Source organism: Trachemys scripta, chromosome 2 (genome assembly GCF_013100865.1).
Source record: "Trachemys scripta elegans isolate TJP31775 chromosome 2, CAS_Tse_1.0, whole genome shotgun sequence".
Taxonomy (NCBI): domain Eukaryota; kingdom Metazoa; phylum Chordata; order Testudines; family Emydidae; genus Trachemys; species Trachemys scripta.
In genome coordinates this window covers 207357033-207368898 of record NC_048299.1, presented here as the reverse complement: position 1 = coordinate 207368898, position 11866 = coordinate 207357033, and positions in this window count along the sequence as shown.

Sequence of the window (11866 nt, the reverse complement as noted above, 5' to 3'; positions counted from 1 at the left end):
TGATGTCCAAGAAGTTGTTGCTGGTGCAGGAGTGTTCTAGAGCAAGCATTCTCACAAGAAATTTTTTGGTGGCCAACAATTGCTGGTGGCTGCTCTGACAATTTTTTCTAAAATACCCAATTAACTTTAGGAAAAACAAATAAATATGCATATATAAATGTCCAAATCATTGTAACTTATTTATGCAGGGTTTTTTTCCAAATTCAATAATAAAAATAATGTACAGTTTTCTCTGTTCTTTACTGGACCTAAACAGAATAGAAACAAATAATATGCTATGCATGTTCTAGTCTTTTTGTTATTGTTTCTTTTGCTTTTTCATTGTTGCTTATTTTTTAAGACTTGCTAGCTAGTACTGTAAGTCTGTTTCTGTAAAAGTGATATTTGTAGTTTGTTAATATCATTTTTTAGAGAAGCAGACTTGCTAGCTAGCAGGGAGGCAGTGGAAAATGTACTAAGATGTGTAGCTATATGATTTGTATGAATAATCCTACATTTAACACACAAGAAAGCCCCAAGTTTGAACTGATCTTTTCTGTGCTTCTAATTTTGTAGACACACTAAAAATGTGGGTGAAACTGATACAAATTAGTTACCTAAGTACCTGACTGGGCTGGCATATCACATAGTTAAATTACTAACCCACATTAATTGTGTCTGCAATTGTTTTCAAGTGCAGAGGCTGAGTTTGAAAATCTTGACCTAAAGGTATTTTTATAATTCTTTAAAAAACAGCGCTAAAGATTGAGGAAAAGGAAACATGAGGCTCATGAATCTGCTCAACTGAAATCAATTGTACATATATAAACAAGTAGGAACTAATTAAATCATCTTTCTCCAGCTACCTTTTGATTATAAGTTGCCTTTTCTTTGGTCTGAGAAGTGTCACGGTAATGTGTCAGTTGAGCTGGTGAGACATTATTCTTAAAGAGAATGAAAACGGACATCAATATTTGAGAGACTGACTAAAATGCAAACTGCAGAAAATCTTAGACATAATAGAAAAATCAAAACAAGAAAATAGGGCAACACAGCTAGTCAGAAGAATCATCCTGTCAACAACTGAGAATTTTACTGACTATATTCAATTCAGATAAAATGAACTACCTGGACATCCTTTTCTTCTGCAGAATTACAATAATCAGAAACTACTTCCATAAACATGTATTTGGGGCAGTAGAGCATTGGACCAATAGGCAGCACCAATACAGGCTATTTTGCTTGCTTTGTAAGCAATGCTTTTGTTAAATATTATAAGGCACCCAGAGACCTTTAGGACAAGGCAGCAAACCAAACCTTGCATATGCTCATGGAAATTAGAGTCTCTCCCCACTCCTTTCACAGCTGCCTTTTCCTCAACAGCTGCTGTCTACTCTCACAGGTTCATGGTCTCCCCAGCCTTGCCTTAGATTGTCATGACCATGTCATGAATTTTGCTAATGCAAAAAAACCCAAACCCAGACTAAGTCGGAGTTTATTTCCAATTCAATGTGAATGCTTAGCACTCAGGGCCGGCATTTCTGCCGCCCCAAGCCAAAAAAAAAAAAAAAAAAAAAGCCGCAATCGCGACCTGCGGCAGCAATTGGGAAAAAAAAAAAAAACCCAAGATCGGCGGCAGCAGTTCGGCAGCAGGTCCTTCGCTCCTAGAGGGAGGGAGGGACCTGCCGCCCCCGAATTGCTGCAGGTGCCGCCCCTCTCCCTTGGCCGCCCCAAGCACCTGCTTGTTAAGCTGGTGCCTGGAGCCGGCCCTGTTAGCACTGTTCTGACTGCTGTTATTATATTGGTTCTTTTTCTAAACAAATACTTCAATCTTCAGGGCTGTCAGTCTGCCTCTTTTCAACAGATTAAATTCATTGGAAAAGAAGAAAACTTAAAAAAAAATGAAGTACCAATAAACTTGGCACTTGTTATTGATGATTATGTAGAAGGACTTGAGACCTCACTTCACTCTATCTTTTAAACGGCTTGGTTCTGCAACCCGTAGAATAATTACTTATGTGAATACTCCATGTAAATTCCGTGGGGTTACTGAGTAAAATATACACAAGGTAATTAAGGCTTGCAAAGTCAGCCTCTTTGGTGATGTCATTATCTTTAATTTATGCAATAATGTGTTGATTTAACCCCATCACATATTCTCCTTCTCTTATGTCCTACTTTCAAAGGACACCCTCTCTTTGTGTGTACAAACTTGAGCTGTCTAATACTGATCCTTCACTTTGGCTGCTAACATCTGCCTACTTGTAATTGTCAGTGTGTGTGAATAAATTAGAATTTTTTCAATGGATGTATGGGTATGCCTGTACTTTACAGCTGCAAACAAGTAGGTACATGTACAATTTTGTATTCACAGACATGGAAGGCCAGATCCTTGCCTCACTCTAGTGGGGCAAAACAATCTTTAATCTACCTTAAAGGGCTAGTGGAACTTTCACTGCTTCAGGGGAATCTTTCAAATTCCTTCAGCACCTGACACAGCCTGCCTCAGCAATCCCTGGCTGCTAGAATGGTCCCTTAGTATATTAACAGTGACTGAAGGAACGAACAACCCCATATACCCAGGGCTGTGGGAAAGTAAAGGTGGCACCAAAGTCACCTTTGAAGCCCTCTCCTGAACTGTGCTGGGTGCACAAAACAAAAATCTGTCCTGGAGGCTCTATAGAGAATTGATAAAAGTGAATTGCTATCCATGTATGGTAAGCATTAAGACAATTGTCCAGATCTATTTTCTAAATGCCTCATGTCCTGGTAGACTTGTACATTTTCATTAATTATTGGCCTATTTGTTATTCTTTACATATGTATGTATGTATGTATGTATGTATGGCTTAGTAAGCTTTCGTGGAATACTTATATATTCAAATGATGTGTATTTTTCAGACCCTTTTGCACAGCAAAGTGTAAGCCATCCACTTGAATTAAGATCAGTTCCCTGAAAATCACTGAACCCCAAACACAGTACAATTTTTTAATAATATTAAAGAAGACATATGGATACAAATTACAAAACTAACTTGCCAGGCTTGACTTAAATGTAAAAGGACTCCCATCTCCCTTTCTGTCACACACTCTCTTTTACATAAAGCAATTTAGTGAGTTTTAGTGAGCACTGGAGACATAGCAAGACACAGATGTGGCATGTTTCTTTTAAATAATTACTTGTGTCACTAGATTATCTCCTTACCTAATTCAAAGATATTCACATACAAACATTCAGGATGGAGGGAGCATCTCTGGCCCATCTAATTCTATTAATCTGTCAAGTATTTGTAGTTTAAAAAAAAAACAGGTATAACACTCAATTTCTTTGTTCATACATATTAGTAAGAATATAAAAGTATCAAAAATCAAACCCAAAATTCTATCCCAGACCTATATACTAACACTTTTGTCTACACCGAATCCCACTGAAGTCAAGATTGGGGCTTTGAACTATATTTATGATGTCCATCTTCTCTCCATTTCTCACAATAGTACACAATTCAATCACATCCCCATTCCCCTTAAACGCCATATTATTTTGTGATCAATATCTCTAGTTTATCTTGCAGAGTATGGCAACTCAGGTCTTCTTTTAATCTCTGGTTCAACAAGGGTGACATGTGAGTTTCTTTCCATGCCACAAGTCCAGGCCATATCTTTTTTCCTTCTATCTTTGCTTAAAAAGTGTTGAGAAGCAAGCAATTTAATTCTAGCTTCTTGGTTGCTCTATGTGTACACTTTTTATTATTTAATTGCTTATTTACCTACAGTATTCTGGCACCACCCTTAGTTACATTATTTTTTCAATTTTCTTATCTAGAAAACTCATCAGTTTCTGTAGTTTCCCCCCTCAGAACACCTGGTGAATACTGAGACAAAGACATCAGTTATTTTCTTAGCAATATCCCCTCTATTTATTTCTTTAAATTTATTTTTGCTGTCCTTCAAGGGAGTTGCAGTCTTTCCCATCCACTTATTTTTTATTTCTCATGTATGTTCAGAATCACTTGTCTTTTGATTTTAGATTTTTTTTTTTTACATTTTTTTACTATAAAAGCTGTACGTCGATACATATCTTACATTGTAGCAGTAACGCTACTGATTTATGTTACATACACTTTTCACTTTATTGCTCCATGTATTTTCCTGGTCAAATACATTGTTTCTATTATTTCTTTGTTACATTTCTGCTGGCTCCCGGTAATTCCTCCTGAGAACTTCCCATTCATCTTCTTTGTGTGAAGAAAAATAGTGGTTTCATTAGGAGGTCTGTTCTAGAAATGGGCAAAGGTTATTGGAGCAGAATAGGTTCTAATTTGTTTTTCACCAAATCATCTACTTTCATGCCTAATCCTGATTCCCAAGAGCTAGATTCTAATCTGAGCTATACTGGAATCTTCAGTGGTGTTACTAAACATTTTCACCAATGTAAATGAGGTTGGAATCTGATGCCAAATTTTTATAGTAGAGTGCTGAGATCTTGTTTCTTAAATCCAGTGCAGTTTCCCCCCTCCATTGGTCCATATGTCTCCTTCACTTATTGTCAACTATTTCTCTTACATCTGGATTGTACTTTCCCACACTTATGTCTGTATAATGGTCACTATTTGTAGATGTGTCATCTTTTAACTACTGCTTCTCTAAGCAGTTGGCTGTTCATTCTTACTGTTATGATGCTTATACCCTCAGCATCCATATTCATTATAGATGTGTGTGGCTTTTTCCAACAGCTTTGTCAAAGAATGACCACCTCCCCAGGACCCCTTGTGTTCTCAAGCTGCCCCTGTTAGCGATCCCTGTCTCAACTTTCCTCCTCCACTGTCCCTGCTTCCGAGGGGCTAATTGCCTGCCTGCATTCTCCACCATATGTGATAAGGCGTGGCCCCTGCCTGGGGCACCCTCCTGCAGCAAGCCACAGTGCAGCCAGGTACATTTGCCTCATTTTCCCCTTTTGTTCCAAAGTCCCCAGTAACTCCTCACAAGCTTTCCTAATATAAATAGCCTCCATGGGTTAATTTATTACAAAAGACTTGTTCATGAAAATCATGAAGAAGTTCCACAGCCATAATCCAGAGTTCCTCAGGACAGTCCAAGAAATACATTCAGAATATTGGAAGAAAGCTAATGTTGTACTAGTATTTAGAAAGGGTAAATGGGATGACCCGGGCAATTATAGGCCTGTCAGTGTGACATAGATCCCTAGGCAAGGTAATGAAGGGGCTGATACGGCACTTGATTAAAGGAGGAAAATATAATGAATGATAATCAACATGGATTTATGGAAAATAGATCCTTTCAAACTAACTTGATATGTTTTTTGATGAGATTACAAGTTTGATTTATAAAGATAATAGTGCTGATGTAATATACTTGGACTTCTGTAAGTCATTTGACTTGATACTGCACGACATTTTGACTGAAAAAGAGAACAACATAAAATTAACATGGAACACATTACATTAATTAAAAACTGAATTAAACTCATAGGTCTCAGCATGTAATTGTAAACAGGGAATTGTTATTGAATAAGTATGTTTCTAATGGGGTCCCTAAGGAACTGGTTCTTTGCCCGATGCTATTTAACTTTTTTTTTAATGGAAGAAAACATAAAATCATCACTGATAAAGTTTGCAAATCACACAAAAATTAGGTGTATGGTAAATAATGAAAATAACAGGTCACTGATATAGAGCAATGTGGATCACTTGGTAAATTGGGCTCTAGCAAATACATGTGATTTAATGTGGCTTAATGTATATGTATACACATAGAAACAAAGAATGTACTTACACTATGGGGGACTCTCTCCCGGGAAGCAGTGAAAAAGATTTAGGGGTTGTGGAAGATAATCAGCTGAAGAAGAGCTCCCATTTTAACTCTGTGGCCAAATGGGCTGATATGATCCTTACATGCATAAACATGGGCATCTCAAGTAGTAATAGAGTGGTTATTTCACCTCTCTATTTGGCATTGCTGTGACCGCTGGTGGACTATTGTGTCCAGTTCTGGTCCTCACAATTCCAGCCTTTGACAAGGTCCCTCACCAAAGGCTCTTACGTAAATTAAGCTGTCATGGGATAAAAGGGAAGGTCCTTTCATGGATTGAGAGCTGGTTAAAAGACAGGGAACAAAGGGTAGGAATTAATGGTAAATTCTCAGAATGGAGAGGGGTAACTAATGGTGTTCCCCAAGGGTCAGTCCTCGGACCGATCCTATTCAACTTATTCATAAATGATCTGGAGAAAGGGGTAAACAGTGAAGTGGCAAAGTTTGCAGACGATACTAAACTGCTCAAGATAGTTAAGACCAAAGCAGACTGTGACAAACTTCAAAAAGATCTCACAAAACTAAGTGATTGGGCAACAAAATGGCAAATAAAATTTAATGTGGATAAATGTAAAGTAATGCACATTGGAAAAAATAACCCCAACTATACAAACAATATGATGGGGGCTAATTTAGCTACAACAAGTCAGGAAAAAGATCTTGGAGTCATCGTGGATAGTTCTCTGAAGATGTACATGCAGTGTGCAGTGGCAGTCAAAAAAGCAAACAGGATGTTAGGAATCATTAAAAAGGGGATAGAGAATAAGACTGAGAATATATTATTGTCCTTATATAAATCGATGGTATGCCCACATCTCGAATACTGCGTATAGATGTAGTCTCCTCATCTGTACAAAAAAGATATACTGGCATTAGGAAAGGTTCAGAGAAGGGCAACTAAAATGATTAGGGGTTTGGAACGGGCTCCATATAAGGAGAGATTAAAGAGGCTTGGAAAAGAGGAGACTAAGAAGGGAATATGATAGAGGTATATAAAATCATGAGCGGTGTGGAAAAAGTGAAATAGGAAAAGTCATTTACTTGTTCCCATAATATAAGAACTAGGGGCCACCAAATGAAATTAATAGGCAGCAGGTTTAAAACAAATACAAGGAAGTTCTTCTTCATGCAGCACACAGTCAACTTATGGAACTCCTTACCTGAGGAGGTTGTGAAGGCTAGGACTATAACAGCATTTAAAAGAGAACTGGATAGATTCATGGTGGTTAAGTCCATTAATGGCCATTAGCCAGGATGGGTAAGGAATGGTGTCCCCAGCCTCTGTTTGTCAGAGGATGGAGATGGATGGCAGGAGAGAGATCACTTGATCATTGCCTGTTAGGTCCACTCCCTCTGGTGCACCTGGCATTGGCCACTGCCGGTAGACAGGATACTGGGCTAGATGGACCTTTGGTCTGACCCAGTATGGCCATTCTTATGTTCTTAAGAAGGATGTTGATAAATTGGAGCGGGTTCAGAGAAGAGCCATGAGAATGATTAAAGGCTTAGAAAACATACATTATAGTGATTTAGCTCCTTGAATGTTTAGTTTAACAAAGAGAAGGTTAATGAGTGCCTTGATTACAGTCTATAAGTACATACATGGGGAACAAACATTTGACAATTGGGCTCATGAGTCTATCTGAGAAAGGTACAACATAATCCAATGCTTGGAAATTGAAACTAGATAAATTCACACTAAAAATTAGGCATAAATATTTAATGGTGAGAATATTAACTAATGGAACAATTTAACAAAGTTTGTGGTGGATTCTCCATCACTCACAATTTTTAAATCAAGAGTGGATTTTTTTTCTGAAAGTTACGCTTTAGGAATTATTTTGGAGAAGTGCTATAGCTTGTGTTTTAAGGACTAGATTATCACAATGGTCCCTTCTGGCCTTGGAATCTATGAAAGTCCCAACAGCCAATCTACCCACCACATACAACTCCAGTATCTCTCCCCATGGCCCAGCTCTCTGGTACAGGTCCGGCATCTCCCATCATGCCCCAGTTTTCTACTATGATTCTGACATCTCCCCCCATGCCCTATCTCTCCATTATGGCTCTGGTGTGTCTCCTTACACACCAACTCCCTGCTGTGGCTCTGCATTTCTCACCACACCTCACCCCAGCCTCATTGGTGAGGTGCTTCTTCATCCTGCTTCCTTCCCAGGTAGGGTTCCAGCTCTTGCCCATAATCCCCCAGCCTTTAGCCCTCTCTGGCCCTTCAGCTCCCTAGCTCAGAGAGCCAGCAGGCATCTCCATTGCTGCTCTCAGCCTTCAGCCCTCTCCAGAACTCTCTGGCCATGGCTCTCTGGCCTGCGGAAGTTTGCAGGTCCCCACCTGCCTTCCTGCCTTCTGCTTTCACCAGCCTGTTCTGACTCCACTGCTCACTAGTGAGCTCTCACTTCTCCCTCCTCCAGGTGCATTCCCTCCCTAAAGCTCTCAGTTCAGCTTTTCCTCTGAGCTCTCTCAGCTGTCAGGATTCTAGACTCTCTCCCTCTCTGGACTCTGGGTTCCGAGCAGCACAGCTCATGGCTTTTTCAACAGGTGAGGCACAAACCACAATATAGTTATTTCCTTCCCCAAACAATGTATGAGTTAATACAGTTGTGGAGCTGGAGCTGCTACTGTGGTGCCACAGCTACCCAGGCCAGCATGGGGGGCAGCACACGGAGCAGGCTCAGGGCCTGGCAGTGGCTCCTTTTGGCATGCATGACTTGGGCCTGCCCCATAGGGGAGGAAGCTGGGAGGTGCAGAGCACAGCCTACATCCCTGCCCCCTGCAAACTCTCTGCAGTTCATGCTTAACTGCAGCAATTCTATAGATTAGCTATATCAAGTTTTGAGCCACACGCAGCACTACATTCCTCAAACTTTCTAGCATTCATTTTGCTACTGGAGAGAGTGAGTTGTGACATTTAAATCAAATGTATTTAGTAGCTCTTGGGAATTCTTGGTTAGGATGTGCCTCACTTGCCTGGGCTGATAATCTGGTTGTGGCTCTGAGCTCTCATTTATAACTCCCAGTGGCAGCCCTGCCCTCCCTCGATACACCATACCTGGACTGGAACGGGAGCTGGGCCAAAATTCATTTAAAGGGCCAGTTGCCTTGTTACAAGCTTCATCACAAAAACAGCAGCCAGTGTCATGCTTTTTATTTCCTCTCCCTCCCCCCCCAGAATCTCAGGATTTGTCTGCATAATACTGCAGTGCAGACTACAGGGGTTTAAATTTCAGAGTTCATTAAAGTGTTGCACTCTAACTGCCCCCTATGGATGCTGCTAGCATGAACTAAAAGGTGCCTGGTTTGCATTAACATAGTCCTCTTTCAAACACTTGACACTTTGGTGCTCTTTGCTATTCACACCCCTGTAGTCTGGACTGAGGCGTAATGTAGACATAGCCTCACTTGTTGAAAGTTTTTAACAAGGCCTGTGACACAGTGAGGTAATTACAGGGTATCAGGTACCCATTACCAAATAAGCCAATTTATTGAAGCTGAACAATTTCAAAAAAGTGTACTGATGACACTTTTCACTTATCCAACAGATTTAAAAGATCAGGTCATAAAAGCACAATATCCTTCCTGTACAAAGCAAATTATAAACATTTATACTCAACCTCCAGAATCCAATTTACAAAACATAGAGAGGTACATTTACATAATTCAAACATGAAGGACACCACAAAGAAACCCATGCAGCAATTCACTCAGGAGCCAGCATAGTGTAAGGAATTTATGATACAATGTAGAGAATAAAGAAATAGGTAACAGTGAATTATGGGTCTATGTTTCCATTGAGGGATTCTAGTTGATGATATAAACAGCACAAGTAAAGCTTTAATTCAAAATTTGCTTATCTTTTTATTTTATATCATACATAGTTCCAGCATCAACATCGAGCCTGCAGAACATTTACATTTTCTTCCACTTGACTAAAGGACAGAAAGAACAAATGGAAAGCAAAGTCTTCTTTTTGGTGTATTCCTTTTCTCTTGCTGTTGTATTGAATTCTCCTTCTTTTCATTTGTAGCAAAGTCAAATGGCTTGACATTTTGACAGCTGACATTTTATGCTTATGGGCAGAAGTCAATTGACAAAAAATCATAACTGCCTTTCATGATCTTTCAACTCTGCTTACATTTAAGAAAAGAAATTTTTGCTCTTCATGTCAGTAGATTCTCATAGTTTCAGTGTGTGGCAATACTCCTCATATTCTGCTGCTCAGTGATGTCATTCCTGTGAATGACAAAAATAGTCCACTGTGTTTGCACTATGATCCATATATTATCAGAAAAGGTCTTGTTTTCTACCACCATTTCCAGAGAATACAATCTTCAAAGAAACTATTTCCCATGTGATTTTCCTTATGGTAAACTTCACATAAATACCATAAGTGGAAGCTGACCTGGTGAGGACATGCATACTGACTCTTTAAATGTAAAGCCGAAAGACAAGCAGTAAGGCAAATGGGGAAGGTTTTAGGCCGACTCTCTACAGTGAAACAGAGAAAGAGAGAAACTTTAGGGATAATATGGTTTTCCATATTCTAATAAACTTAATGTATTTCTTTGGCATAACTTACCCATCCTCTAAATTCTTCCAGCATTTGTGAATCTTCTCTTTCTTTTCAATACAGTAGTAGAGTATAGATGAATATTATTGACCTAACCATTGGTTTAACACATTGCTTTTGAAATGAAATTTTTAGACTTTTTAATTCTGTATGTGCATGTGTGTGTATTTGTAAGTAGCATAAGTGCAGTGATTTTCAGTTCAACCCATTCCTTAGCTCAGACTATCTTTTTGTTATGTTTTTACAGTGTTTAGCACAATGGGGCCTATATCAGGTCCTCTAGGTGCTACTGTTATAATAAATCATATATAATGTTTTATGTACCCTCTCCATCTGTACTATATAGTCCCCACATAGAATTCCTTTTCATCAATATACCATGCAACAGAATGCTTTGATCTTCTTTCCAGAGGTTCAGAGACAAATTCTCTCCTGGTGTAAATGGGTGCAGCTCCACTAGTAGAGAGTTTGATCCTCCAGCTGTAGAAAACAGCATATCTAGGAATTTGTGCGCAGTCATTTAGCTTTGCTGATGCTGGCACTTCATTCCTGGAAGTGCTGCTTTCTAGAACCAGTCATCCTAGAAATGGTGGGGGTGGGGGAAATGACACCAGGAGTAAAGGAAGTAGTTTATGTAGTAAAATATCCAGCCTAATCTTAGACCTCTGATCAGCCCATATTTTATGGTATTTGAAGTGTGTCTCATAGGCTGAGCTTATTTTATTTCAGGTTATTTTCTAGCAAGTTAATTCACCTTTTTACAAGAATTGGTGTCAAGTTATGAATATCTATTTATCTATCTATGAATATGTTTTAATATGGGATTTCATAAACGTGTTCCCAACTATATTATCTACAGACATGCATCCATATGCAATTATTTTTCCTGAAGCACTGGTTGGTAGAATTTGTTTTATTTTTGCGAATGTCACTCCTACTGCAGCAGATCTAGACAAACAATGTGACCTGATTCCATTTATAACAGAACAATGAAATAACTCTTCAGCAAAGTATAAAAAACCACAACACCGCTCAAAATAAACAGGAAAATAGCCATAAGATAGGAATAATGTGGTTGGAAATCATTGACCACTAGTAATAGGCTTCCAGTTCAAATGGCTCTGGTTTTTTTATCATCTCCATGTCCTTTTTCCTGTGTCTAGCTGCTCTTCCTTTCGGCCATCACATCATATTGTAATTTTTCTTCTTTTCATTGCCTTCTTCTCCCTTCCTTTCCAATCTCTCAGCCCTTTCTCCTGAACCTGCCTTACTCTGTTTGTTGTTATCATTTCACTATATAGTCTATCCAAGCACTTATATTGCTTTGTATCTCAGTATCTTCTGCCTTCTGGTCCTATGCAATTGATTTCTCTCTTTACTTCTTTTCTCTGTTCTCTTTCTTTTGCCCACTCACATCCCTTGCAGGAACCTAGGACTGGAGGAGTCCTCCTAGGTAACTGAGTCCAGTCCACTGCC